The following is a 14,475-nucleotide window of genomic DNA, read 5'->3' on the forward strand; positions in this document are numbered from 1 at the left end:
AATAGAATTAACACACACAGTGCTGCATAGATGTTGAGTGGGGAGAATCAGGATGCAGATCCAGGGCCATTGACTCCAAGGCTTTCCCTCCAGCTTGTGGTCCACTTTCCATCCCCTGAATAATGCAGTCACAGAAGCCAAGGCAAGAGGCTTTGCAAGTAAGGGTGGTCCATCAACAGTTTTAAGTGCAGCAGCACGTTTGAGGAGAAAATGACAAACTGATGTTAAAATTGGAAGGTAATTCCAGTTAGAATTAAGGAAGGTGGGCTCAGAATTTCAAGGATTAGGATAGTAGTGGATGAAGATGAGAGAGTAAAGGCGATGAATACAAACTACTCTTTAGCTTCCTGGTCAATGGAAGGAAAAAGGTGAGATATACTGCGAAGAGTTAGCGAGTTGACTGCTGGCTCTACTTTCTGCTTTTTTGAAATCTTAGAGTACCTAGAACACCTAATGTCATCTCAAAGGAAGTCCTCGGCCATTAGTCACCTTACTTAGAGCCATGTGGTCTCATCATGAGGTTGATAGGACCAGACATAGACAGCTGACAGGAGCCAGCCATTGCTAAGCTAACCAATATCCAATGGGGTGGCTTGGTAGAAGAGCTCTATCCAACAGAGGCAGTGCATGCGTACTGACTGATAACTGGCCAACCACTCGTCCTCTGTGTCAAGGACGTAGAACTCAAAGACATCAGAGAGACTCAGGGAGCAGTAGAGGTAGAGATAGAATGATCATTTTGTCACCCGAAGTCACTCTGAGTAGAGAACAACGGATATCTTCCCTGAAGAAACGAGCTGTCTAGAACCTTGGAATTTCATAGTATTTTTAAGTGTTTCATTCTCTGCAAAGCCTTGCTGAGATTCTGTCTTCCTTACTTGCCCTTGTATCCTTATGGAAAAATAAAACAACTCAACAAATGATTTAAAAAAACCCAAGCACAATTCTGTTTCTTGCAACCTGAAAGAACATAAACAACACGTAAGTCTGGAAGGCAGAGTAAGGTGGAAGTGTTGGCGTCCTTGCAAAAAATAATTGCAGAAAATTCTCACAGTGGCAGGTCCTTAACGAAGAGTCTCCAATGGCCATAGGCTCAATGGTCCTGTCTTTAGAAAAAGTGCAGAAAATTCCTGTTGACCCACCTACTGTCTGGAATGGTGCCGCCTCCCCTACTGAGTAGCTTTAACTTAAACGGAGGAAGACTACAGACAGCCTAAAAGTGCAGCCTCAGTTCCCTGCAGTCTATAAAGATAGCAGGCTGAGTCTCTCCATGTTAGAAAAGGGAAGATAAGCTAATGAAAAGGCAGTATTTGAGAGAGAAAAGAAATCAGAGAACTCTGGAATTGAAAGGTACCCTGGAGACTGTTATGAGCTGAATTGTGTCCCCCCAAAATTCATATGTTCCAACTGCCAGTACCTCAGAATGTAACTGCATTTGGAGACGGGACCTTTAAAGAGGTGATTATGAAGCCATGTGGGTTGGCCCTAATCCACTCTGACTGGTGTGCTTATAAGAAGAGAAGATTAGGACACAGACATGACGTGAGGACACGGGGAGAAGACAGCCACATGCGAGCCAAGGAGAGAGATTTCAGAAGAAACAAAACCTGCCAACGCCTAGATCTTGGACTTCCAGGCTCTAGAACTGTGAGAGCATACACTCTGTTGTTTAAGCCAGGGGTCCCCAACTCCCGGGCCATGGACCAGTACCTGCGCACGGGAACCGGGCCGCACAGCAGGAGGTGAGCGGCGGGCGAGCGAGTGCAGCTTCATCTGCCGCTCCCCCTCCACTCCCTGTGGCTCCCCATCGCTCGCATTACTGCCTGAACCAACCCCCGCCCCCCTGGTCCGTGGAAAAACTGTCTTCCGCAAAACTGGTCCCTGGTGCCAAAAAGGTTGGTGACCACTGGTTTAAGCCACTCCATCTGTGGTACTTTGTTATGGCAGCCCTATCAAACCATCTGGTCTAACTCTTCCTCTTGACTTCTGAAGAATCTGAGGTCCAGCATCACACAGCTCGTTATCAGTTGGTAGGTCCAGGCTCCAGGGGTCCTCATTCTCAGCCCAGAGGACTTACACCAGCCACACCCCTGAATTTGACTTGTGCGCATTTCCAGAAAGGAGGGAGAAGGATGATGGAAAGAGCAATGACCAGAGTTGGCGTCTAGTCCATTCTATGAAAGGAATGGATGGGAAAATCGTTTGCTGGTTTAATAGCATCTCATAAAATCCTATGACTCTTGGGCTGCCTTACTGATGACTTTTTGTTGTTTTCTATTCTACTTTCTGTTTGGTTTGTTTCTATTGTTTTCTATTTCTACTTTCTGTTGTTTTCTATTCTTATTCCCATTCTTACTGGGAAAAATTCCTAACTGGGAAAAATGATTGGTTGTAGACATTCCAAAGTGACTTCAGCATGATTTTTAAATACATGTAACCATGTTGGACTAATGGGCCTACACGTAACCAAGGAGATCTTATTCTTTTCTTCCATGTTTACATCTCTGATCTGTTGATTGTATTACAGAACCTCCTTTGATGAGAAAAATCTGGGACAGCTGGGGGATTCGTGGTGGGAGAGTTTAAGTAATTTGCAATTCAATTTTATTTTAGTTTTAGTATCTGTTGTTGTCTTTTTTAAGCACGTGGACTTTTCATTTTTTTTTAAGGCAAGGGCCTCAGAATGCACTAATTTTCTCTCTCAACCCCGTGTTGGTTTCAGATGACAAGCTTTTAAAAGCACAGCTCTTGTTAGTTTTAGGGAAGCTTAAGACTCATTGTCTTGTCACCTTCCTGTCCCCTGCTACACTCTTGTTGTTGCCACATCCCAAGGTGTTCTAAATCTCTGATTTCCCTCTTTGAGTGGTTGTCTCCCACTTATTTTATTTACAGATGAGGCCAAGCTTTTGAATCTGAATAAAGCATGGCGGACTGAGCTTAGTCTGTTGGTATCTCTGGATCATCCTGATGTTAAAAAAGGGGGAAATGCCTACAGGCTCTTTCTCAGAAAACCCATCCTCTTCTCCACGCTTCTATAGGTGAATTACAAGCTTCCCCACCTGTTTCCACTGATTGGTGTGATGGACGCAGTGCCGGGCATTGTACTGTGAGCCTGGTGGCTGGTGGCCTGGGCTGCCCGTCACAAACACCAACATATGAAGCTGAGACTACTGATCAAGTCTGCACAGACTGTCTGCGATTATTCTGCTCATGGATACTCCAGATCAGAAGCCAGGGGGCCGTGGAAACTGTGCTTCACGTTCATTTTCAGCAAATGGAGAGGAAGTAAAAACAGGCCTGATTCATAAGGACTAGTAAGGGATACAAAAGGTAGTGCTTACTTAAAACTAGGATTCAAAACAAACATTCTAATCAAGGATTTGACTTTGGCACCATAAAGTCGTTGAACTGCCAAAAAAGATGTATTAGGAAACAAAATTCTAGTATTAATTGGTGTTTTGTTTTGTTTTGCTTGTTTATTTTTGACAGAACTTTAGAGCGCCTTTTAAGTTCTGATCCTGAAATTTTTTCTTAGTTATGTGGTTACCAGCAAATCACATGTGAACTAATTAATATTAAGCCTTTCAAATTAGCTTTTTAACAATGATAAACAAATGCATTTTATTCTAATTAAAAATAGAAACGCTTCATACTGAATTTCTTTTATAGTAACTAGGTCCAGATGCAAAACCAATTGCTTCCACTTAATTCCTTATTAATCTACTGCTTTCCCCCCAATAAAGTGAAGTTATAAATTAAAGAAAGAAACTGTCTTCCTTGGATTTTATTAACCACAGGATTTTTGGGGAAGACAAGCAAAGTTCTCATTACTTCTATTTGCAATCACTTAAACCTCCTTGGAGAAGTTTCTTCAGTGCATGGCTCAACTATTTGGAACTCTGGAGAACTTTCAAGGAAAGAGAGCACAAGTGATAAATAGTTTGGAAATGAAGATCAAAAAGAAAGCATTGGGAGAACTGGGAATGTTTAGTCTAGAGAAAAGAAGAAGGAGTAGAGTCGTACTTTTCCTAACTGTCATAAACAGGACGAGGGTCATTCTTCTTTTTCACCAAAGAGTTAGGAAGAACAAGTGAATATAGGCAGGAGCAAAGCATTTAACTAACATAATTTATTTTAATTTTTTAAAAAATAATAATGGAATGCTTAGGGACTCAGGAAATTATCCTAGAATCATTTCAGAATACTATTCCACAGATCAATCTGGACATTAAGAACACAGCAATACCTACCAGGAGGAGTGAAGAATTAATGTTATTCACATAACAGAGTCAGAAATACTTTCCACTGATAATTGAAATAATAGTGATGTTTACTTCCAACAGGAATTTAACATTCATCACACATTGATTAAAGGCCTATTCAGCCTTGGGCACTGAAAAATTCATCATAGCGAACACTTGCAGAGGCTTGGTCTCTGAGCACTGTCCAAAGTGCTTTGCACACAGGAATTAATTTAATTTTCACAACAGCCGTATGAAGTTAGTGCTATTCTTTTCCTATTTTTGCAAGTGAGGAAACAGAGGCAAAAATAAAAATTAATTATTTGCCTGAAGTTACATCTTGAGGTTATAAAATAAAAGAGCCAAGATTTGAACTTGTACCCTTATAGGTTCTCTGAGAACAAATACCAGGGTGAGAGTAGACACAGATGAGGCTTACTGGGACAAACATCTATGACAGATAAAGAAGGAAGAGGCAGGAGGAGTGGGCAGGGACAGGCTTCAGACTGAGATGCAGGCGTGATATTTGTGAAAGGCAAGAAGGAAGGAAGGACTGGGTAGCGAGAGCCTCAGACTCCTGTGCAGATCTGGGAAAGCCTCAGACAGACTGATGGATGGGGAGTCCCTGGGTCAAAGTGGGAGATTCCCTCAGGCAGCATGAATGGTGGAGTTTCATAGCCTCCTGTTGCTCAGTCACGGCTGGGAGGAGTCTAAGAGAAGTGTGGTCTGCCACCAGTGCTGCAGGGGATCCAAAGAAGCCACTGGGGGCTCTGCCCCTCTCTCTTGAAGGGAGGTCTGAGTGGGAGGCTACGGAACCCAAGCTGTCTGGCACCAGAGTCCATGCTTTTAGTCATTCTGTTATGCTGCCCTCCTCATACCTTGAGGGTGTGCAGTGAAGGATGTAACCCTGTAGCAATGAAAGGCCTCAGTAGGAAAAGGGGACGCTTTGTTACAAAGATCTGGGGCCTCCACTCACACAGAGTTCAGTGCCAGCAGTGCCCCGAGGTCGTGCAGAGCGATGGCTCTGGTAGTAGAGAGCTGAACAGCAATCTTCCGATCCAAACACACTGTAGTTTTACCCTGAATCAGGCACCTTCATGTCATAAAAATCTCGTAAAACTTTTCAGCCAATATTTAAATATTTATTCAATACGTACTAAATACGAGGCATTGTGTTAAGTGCAATCGGAAATATTAAGATCGAGAAGCCTGAACCCTTCCATCCAGGGTTTACCCAATAGGGTGAACGGAAAATAACTAAAAATAACCATATATACATGAGAACACGTGAAAAGTGGCACAGATATGGTGCTGTGGGAGTTTAGGGAAGAGAGAGATTACTTCCTGCTGGAAAGATTGGGAAAGATTTCATGAAGGAAAAAGCAATGGTGTTGCTTCCTCAAATGAAAATATGAAATTAAAAATTTGAAGCTGTCTTTAAAATTTGTATCTGTCTAGCCCACCACCCTTACCCCAAGCACTGGTCTTTAGGAACTGGTGGGAACATATATCGTAGGTTAGAAAATGGGGTTCAGATCATAAGATTGAGAACAGGGATATTCTGGCCGTGGTGGAAGGTTGGAGAGATATCAGAGATGGAAATGGAGACTTAGTGTGACTGTTTATCCCTTTATTTTTTGGTAGCAGTGTCTAATCTTTGAATCCATCCCAAGCTCCTAATTACACTTAAAGAAAGTGCCAAGTTTCATATTCACTGTATCCAAGCGGCACCATAAACGTACAATTTTCTGTGCACCCTTTAGTCCCCAAACAACACATTTCCTTTTGTATATTGTCCTGATGGCTCAATGGGATTTTTCCAGATTCAGGTCTCACTCTTATTTATATGGTGGAATCATGATTTAAAAGTACACTATGAATTTGTCAAAGTTTTTCAATAATTTTTCTAAAACTGTACTCCTTCTGCCTTGCATTTTATTCACTTTTTCTTTTTTGTTTGTTTCCTCAGCTAAGTTCATATTTAATTGCTCTCTAAACTTAGAGCCATTTCATTTGAGAAAATAAAGTCCTTTTATTTTCTGACATTTCCCAAGGTGGCAGGGGGTCTGGGGTCTGGGGAATGTGTTTCCACCTTTAAGCTGGAGGAAGCTTTGAAAACACTTTAGCAAGTTTTGGATTCTTGTCTGATTAAAAGCTGCTACAAATAATAAGTGGAAGAAACAAAAATAGAAGGTAGATAGGTATGAACACGAGTGTTAAAGATGCTTCTTTATATCCCTGCTCTGTGATTTTAGGAATTATAGAAAACAAATTGCAACACTTTTACTCAGACTTTATATTTTTATTACAGAAGGCAAAAGATTTGTCTTAGAATACACGTTTGAGACCTGAACATTTCCTAGGTGTGGCAGTGTCTGCTTTCACTTGGGTAGTATAATTAGCTCCGCCACTGAGGGCTGGCTTCACTCCTGTAAGTGCCCTCCTTCCTGCATCAGCAGGCTTGCAGCCCTTCTAGATCATTCCCTCTGGAATACTAATCACTTGTCTGTCTCTCATCTTAAAACAAAACAATGCAAAACATACAAACAAAAACGTCCTTTAACCCCACATCCTCTTCCAGCTTCTGCCTTTTTGTCTTCTCCCTTTTGTAGCAAAATTCTCAACAGAGTCATCTATGGTTTCTGTATCCACTTCCTCACCCCTGCGGATTTTCCTAAGATATTCTTGTCCACATCCCAGAAAACTTCCATGTTGCCAAATCCAAGACTCTTTTCAAGGTCCTTCTCTGACCCAGTCCCTCAGTATCTTTTACCACAGCTGACCACTTCCTTTACTGGAACCTCTCATGTCTCTTAGTCTGTATTTACCTGGTTTTCCTCATACCTCTCTGGCAGTTCTTTGTATCTTCACTGATGAAGCCTCCTTTTCAGCTTAGTCTCTAATATGTTGGAGGGCTCCCAGGGCAGAGTTCCAGGCCCTTTTCTCTACCTACATTGTCTTTCTAGGGAAATAATCCTTCCTATCCTAAGGCTTGAGATGTCATTGATATGCCATGACTCCCAGGTTCTCATTCATTCCTGAACTCTCCTCTGAGCTCCAGACTTGGATATCCAATTTTGTATTCATTACCTCCATTTGGCTCACTAAGAGGTATGGCAAATATAGTTAATTTTCTCCTACCCTCCATCCTGCTCCTTCCCAGTCCTCCCAGTCTTCGATAATGGCCTCACTACCCACTCGGGAGTTCAAGCCTTGATTTCTCTTTTTTTTTTCCTAATCCATCAGTGAGTCTGGTAGCTTCATCTTCAAAATAGATCTCAGATCCATCCACCTCGCCTTATCTTCATTGCTATCATGCTAATCCAAACCATGATCATCACGTTGATGACTGCAGTTGCCTCTGAATGTCTCCCTACTTCTGCTTCTCCGCCACGAACAATCCACTTCCACACAGCAACCAGAGAGATTTTTTAAAAATATAAATCAGAGCATGTCATTTCCATGCTTTAAACCAACCAGGTATTTCCCTTCCAAAAGCACTTAGAATAAAATGCACCTCTGTTCCCCAGTTTGCAAGACTCCAGTTAACTTGGCCCCTACCTAACTGCTTGTCACCTTAAACCATTTTTCTACCTCACTTCCTCTCTCCCAGCCATGTTGGCTGTCTTCTTGCTCCTTCAATATGCCGAGATGCTCTCCCTCTATCCCTTTGCTTATCTGGCACCTTCTTATTTGTCTCAATTTATACGTTACTGTTAGCCCCTTAGATCAAACCTCCCTGATGACTGTTCAAAGGAAGTGCTCTCCCAGCAGCACACCCAGTTCATTCCTATTAAAGCCCTTACTACAGGTTGTAATTATAGGCTTGTTTTCTCATTTGCTGTCATTCATCTCCCACAAGAATGTGAGCTCCATAAGAGTAAGGACTTGCTCTGTCTTATTCATACCTGCATCACTGCTGTCTAGAACAATGACTGTCCACAATAGATGTTCAATAAGTATTTGTTGAGTGAATAAATCCGTTTTTAGATTATTCAAGCCATTTGGTTTTCCTTGATTGTTTGCCAGTCTACTCCTTGTAAAGTATCTGAGCATTAGAGTAAGGAACATGTTTCATTTGCAACTTCTGTTCAAAGAGGATATGGAACTTTAATAGATTAGAGGGAGATCCGAAGCTTTTAAGTCTTAGCTTTTCAGCAGTATATCCCTTAACGATGGCAAAAAATCAAAGATTAAGTTATGAGAGCTATCAGAGTTTCACTAGCAAAATTTAATTTTTTCTATTTTCTGTCTGTTTTGTGCATTTCATTTTATCTGAATTTAGAATGTGAGCAAAGCTGTGGAAGGGTTAGGGTTGCTTGTACGTGATTTTCAATCATTGGAATTCTAAAAATGCTACAAAATTAACATTTTTATTTCAAATACATTGATCCCAAGACTATGTGATACTAACTCTTCTTCTTCTCAAGAATTACAAAATAAAGATGCTGATATGGAACTCATTGCAACAATACCTCGGGATATGAACTTGTATCTATGAAACACTGATGTAATGCTATGAGCTCATAATATAAATGGATGCTAAACCATCTGTGTTTTGTGACACACTGTATCATCAAAAAAATTTTGTGTATAATTCTAAAGTAAAAAATAAAACAAAATTTCAACTAACAGGTGTGTTACTTCAAACATACAATTCGGCAATTCTAAATCCCGACTTGAAACAATGCCTGAAACGCTGAAGGTCAGGTGAAGATATTACATTTAACACTCTTGAAAATGTCAAAGAATTACCTCTAAAACATAGGGAAAAATTGGTAAATTAAATATAAGATGTTGCAGATCAGGATAAAAGAGTTAATATAAAATACTTTTTTACTGGAAGAAAAGAAGAAAAAGAGGGAAGAAGGAAGGGCAAGGAAAGGAAGGCAGAGTTTGCCGAAGAGGGGCCACTCCTGAGTTAGTTTAACCACTTAGCTCGGTCTCTTGGGCTGTGCACTCAAGAAAATGACGGTCAGTATTTACCTGCGTGTGCTTGGGATTTCCATGTTCTGCGCGTGCCTCCGCTGTGGAAAGCGTGAAACCATGATGAGGACTATCAAGGCAGTCAGAGTTCAGCAAGAGGCTAAAGGTCGGTGTGGACTGGAGAAGCAGGAATTACTCTACGGACTGAGCTGGACTTCCGCTAAATCTTGTTGAATGCAGTGGATTTTGATAGAGACAGATGTGAGCAGTGAGGAGAAAGTGTGAAGAGAGACACATGCACAAAAACAAAATAAAAAAGGTAGAAAAAATAAGTTAGAATTCCCTATCCCTAGGAGAAAGTTTTAAAGGGTACCCTGATTGAAATGGAAACATTTAGAATAGTCATAGGAAATGATGGCGTGAAGCGGCTGTGGGTTTTAAACTCCAGGCTGCAGGGTGAGAAGGCAGTGAGAAGCTGGAGAAAACCTCAAGCAAGGGCGACACGAAGGAAGTGATGTTTTAGGAAGGGAAAGGATTGATGGCATAAGGCAAGGTGGGTTGCAAGGAGGTAAGCTCGAGGTCTTATCATGATGCCATTTCTGCAATAAGGTTGTAAAACATAATAAATTAAAGATCTGCACTCTCATGATGGTTATTTTATTTTATTTTTATTTTATTGAAGTATAGTTGATTTACAATGTTGTGTTAATTTCTCCTGTACAGCAAAGTGATTCAGTTATACATATATATATTCTTTTTCCTATTCTTTTCCGTTATGGTTTATCACAGGATATTGAATATAGTTCCCTGTGCTAAACAGTAGGACCTTGTTGTTTATCCATCCTATTCAACTAGTTTGCATGTGCTAATCTCAAACTCCCAATCCTTCCCTCCCCACACCCCCTCCCCCTTGGCAACCTACAAGTCTGTTCTCTATAATCTGTGAGTCTGTTTCTATTTTGTAGATATGTTCATTTGTGTCATATTTTAGATTCCACAGATAAGTATTGTATTTGTCTTTCTCTTTCTGACTTACTTCACTTAGTATGATCATCTCTAGGCCCATCCATGTTGCTGCAAATTGTATTATTTCATTCTTTTTCATGGCTGAGTAATATTCCACTGTATGTATATGTGTGTGTGTGTATACATATATATACAGCACATTATCTTTATCCATTCATCTGTCAATGGGCATTTAGATTGTTTCCATGTCTCGGCTATTGTAAATACTGCTGCTATGAACATAGGGGTGTATATATCTTTTGGATTATAGTTTTGTCTGGATATATGCCCAGGAGTGGGATTGCTGGATCATATGGCAATTTTAATGGAGATATAGGAGTAATTCCAAGAGGCAGTTTGAAGGTAACGGAAATAGACATTTATCAAGGGTTACGTGCTCTATACTTTACTTAATTCTCACAACCACCCTTCCAAATAGGTATTATTATTCCAATTTAGAGATAATTGAGTTCCAGAAACTTATTAAATAACTTACTCAAGGTCAGACAGTGAAACCAGGTTTGAGAACCAGCAGATTGGATGGGTGGTAGACTAGGATGAATCAAAGCATTTTCATTTGTTTGTTTTATAAAAGCTGTATTTCTACTTTATTTTATTTTTTTCTCCTAAGTCTGGGAGCCTAACATTCATTTGTATTTGATTGTATATCAAAGACAAGGGCTGAGTAGGTAATGCCCAAAGCTGAGAGTGATGGCCAGATTGGTTTTAGTTTTGCTTCTTCATCCTTAAAACTAGCATTTGGTTTTAGGTGAGTGAAAGATGAGTTCCTAATAATAATAAACAACCGTCTAATAAAGACTTATAATGAGGGATTACCAGCTGGTTAAGGCAAGCAGCCTTCAGTAGGTTTGCCCTCAGTGAGTTCCTTTGGGTAGCTGTGACCGAGGGGTCACAAAGCAGAGGTCTCTGGCAAAGGGAGGCTAGCCTGCATGTCTTCCACCCAACATCCTGGTGCTCAGTGGGACCAGGTCACCCACTTGGGCAGCTCTGAAACAGCATAAAATAAGCTTGCAACACCAGGGCTAGAGAATAAGATGGGCTGAGAGCTGAGGACACAGCACAAGTTTTAGATTCAGATTTTCAAACCTGGAAAACTCTCTTTTTTCTTTTTTATAAAGAAAAACAGAAGTTCACGGTCTCGTTTCATTACCCACCGGTGCTTTCGAGCCATGAACTTTCCCCCACTTCGGAAACTTCTCTGGAAAATTCATTTCATGCTTGTCTACTCCAGTAAAACCCTTGACTGAACTCGTTACAAAACAGGAGACTTGGCCGAGGGAATGTGAGAACTCACCCGACACGGCAAAGCCAGTTCGCATCCTTGAGAGCTGTGTGGGCTTTCAACTTCGGGTTTACCTGTCTTCTTGGACTGTGACCTTCTCCCAGCGGAGGGGGAGTTCTGATTGTTCCTGTGCCCAGTGACTGAGAGGGGGCGGTCACAGCACACGCATCACGTTCCTTGACACACTGAAGAGTGCCTCTTAGGATGAGGGGGGCTGTGGATGTCCTGACTTCAGGGCTCCGCACTCACCAGCATGTGAGAGGAAGTCTTAGGAGGCTTCTTGGTAACTATCAAATGTCTCTGAAAGCCTCAAATAGGATTTTTGCTCTTACAAGGTAGTGCCTGCATCATTACCTTATTGCTGCTAATGCTGCCCTTAAACTAATGTGATAAAACACCCCTGTCTCCTCTAGAGCAGATTTTTTCCCAAGGATCCTTATACGGATCCTTCGCCAGTCACTCTGCCCTTCTCCAGCACAGTTGTTTCTGAACGTAACTTCTTTTCTTAAGTTCTCACCCGATTCTTACCCCCTTTACTCTCAGGGGGTGATCCAAGTTCTTAAGAAAAGGGAGTATTTTCAGTAAGAATTCACTGGGGGTCTTCCCTGGCGGCACAGTGGTTGAGAGTCCGCCAGCAGATGCAGGGGACGCGGGTGCGTGCCCCGGTCCGGGAAGATCCCACATGCCGCGGAGCGGCTGGGCCCGTGAGCCATGGCCGCTGAACCTGCGCGTCCGGAGCCTGTGCTCCACAACGGGAGAGGCCACAGCAGTGAGAGGCCCGCGTACCGGTTAAAAAAAAAAAAAAAAAAAAAAAATTCATTGGGTACCTGCTATGAGGCAGGAATTACGCTAAGTTTTTGGAACATAAAGACAAATAAGTTGTGATCTCTACCCTGGAGGGGCTTATAGCTGGGTAGAGGGAGATAAATAGACAGGAAAACAAGTAAGGGCAGTCAAACCATGTAGGTGAATTAATGCATAGATGTATAGGGCAAAGGGAGAGTAGGGGAAGAGTCATTAATTCCACTTAGAAAGCGGGACAAGCGTCACAAAGACCATCTGGGATGAACTTCCTAAATTCCCTTCCCTCTGCTTCCCAAGTCATCTATAGCTACAGATATTCTTACCATCTTTCTTCCTATCTTAGAAGAGGTGTCTAGTCTTTTCTAAGGCTGTTCCTTCAGATGGCTCTTAAAAATAAAGTTCATCTTCCAATATAAAAGTGAGGTAAAAGAACTGCAAAAATATGTAAAACAACAACATAGAAAAATTAAGAAAGAGAAAATATCTCCCATAACCCAGCCAGTTCCTTAACATTGCTGCCGTCATCCATTTTGTGTATTTTAATCTCCTTTCTCGTCCTATGCACATTTTTTAAATAAATTTTATTTTATTTTTATTTTTGGCTGCATTGGGTCTTCGTTGCTGTGCTCAGGCTTTCTCTAGTTATAGTAAGAGGGGGCTACTCTTCGTTGCTGTGCGCAGGCTTCTCATTGCGGTGGCTTCTCTTTGTTGTGGAGCACAGGCCCGAGGTGCACAGGCTTCAGTAGTTGTGGCACTCAGGGTCCGTAGTTGTGGCTTGTGGGCTGTAGAGCGCAGGCTCAGTAGCTGTGGCACACTGGCTTAGTTGCTCTGCGGCATGTGGGATCCTTCTGGACAAGGGCACAAACCCGTGTCCCCTGCATTGGCAGGTGGATTCTTAGCCACTGCACCACCAGGGAAGTCTCTGCACATTTAAATAGGTATAATCATCCCCCTGTAGCCATCTCCATTCCTCTACCCCCTCCTCTGGTACCCGACTCCTTCCAATTCTACACCTTGACTGTCTTTCCCATTGGAAAGTCCCATTCATTTCCCTACTCACTTAAATCTCACCCATCCTGCAACACTGGAAGCCACCACTTCCTTAGCTGAGCTAGAGCTAGACTGTTCTTGCAGATTCTTTAATGACCCATTAAGGAGATCAAGTCAATTTTCTTGTTGATCCCTTCCTTCTTTCTGCAACTTTTCTCCCTTGACTCCCTTAGTTGTCCATTTTTGAAGTTATTTTGGTTTTTTTCCCCTTCTTCTCTGATAACTCTTTCCTCCTCCATCTCTATATTAGTTCCTCTCCCTCTGCCTACCTTTTAAAGACTGGCGGTTCCAGGGTCTCACCACTGTCAGTTTCTCATCTCTCACTCCAGACTCTCCTGGGGCCCCTCCTATGATGTCACATAGTCACGGAGTACTTCCAGACCTGTGTCCCCACCCTAGACTACTTGCCTGAACCTCAGCCCCACTGGTACCTTACTACTGGGCATCCTTACCCTGGCATCTCCAACTCAACAGTTACCAACTGGATTCCTCTTCTTATTTCTTAGCTTGGTCAAAAGTATTACCTCTTACTTCATCCACTGTGTCAGGAAAATGGACACCATCTTCATTTCTTCCTTCTTACTTAGGCACATAAACTCTTCCTACAAGTGTGTCTCAAATCCATCGCTCATTCTCGCTGCCACTTTTTAAAATCAGACCCTGACTATTTCTATCTGGTCTATTGGATAGCCTCACTAACGAAGACTCTGTTTTCCATTTCTTTTTACTACACTTTTTCTTCCATGCTATTTCACAAATTACGTTTCTAGAATACAGATTCTTTTTTAAAAAAAATCATTCCTTAAAAAAGAATTAATTGGGCTTCCCTGGTGGCGCAGTGGTTGAGAGTCCACCTGCCGATGCAGGGGACACGAGTTCGTGCCCCGTCCGGGAAGATCCCACATGCCGCGGAGCAGCTGGGCCTGTGAGCCATGGCCGCTGAGCCTGTGCGTCCGGAGACTGTGCTCTGCAACGGGAGAGGCCACAACAGTGAGAGGCCCGCGTACCGCAAAAGAAAAAAAAAATTAATTAATTTTAAAAAGCATTCCTTAAAATAAAAATTGTTGATGATTGTCCACTGCCTGCACCAAAATTCAAATTTCTTACATAACACTCAAGAGAGTGTGTCCTTGGCCCCCAGTCTAC

General features: G+C 42.1%; 1 protein-coding gene and 1 pseudogene across 3 annotated transcripts in view; one reads left to right on the forward strand and one right to left on the reverse strand.

Moving 5' to 3' along the window:
- NEDD9 (neural precursor cell expressed, developmentally down-regulated 9) overlaps window positions 1-14,475 on the forward strand; it is a 300,840-nt gene that overhangs the window by 37,805 nt on the left and 248,560 nt on the right. The gene's annotated exons all lie outside the window — the stretch shown is intronic.
- LOC101286546 (52 kDa repressor of the inhibitor of the protein kinase-like) overlaps window positions 1-14,475 on the reverse strand; it is a 38,049-nt pseudogene that overhangs the window by 14,823 nt on the left and 8,751 nt on the right.

This window comes from Orcinus orca, chromosome 10 (genome assembly GCF_937001465.1).
Source record: "Orcinus orca chromosome 10, mOrcOrc1.1, whole genome shotgun sequence".
Classification (NCBI taxonomy): Eukaryota; Metazoa; Chordata; class Mammalia; order Artiodactyla; family Delphinidae; genus Orcinus; species Orcinus orca.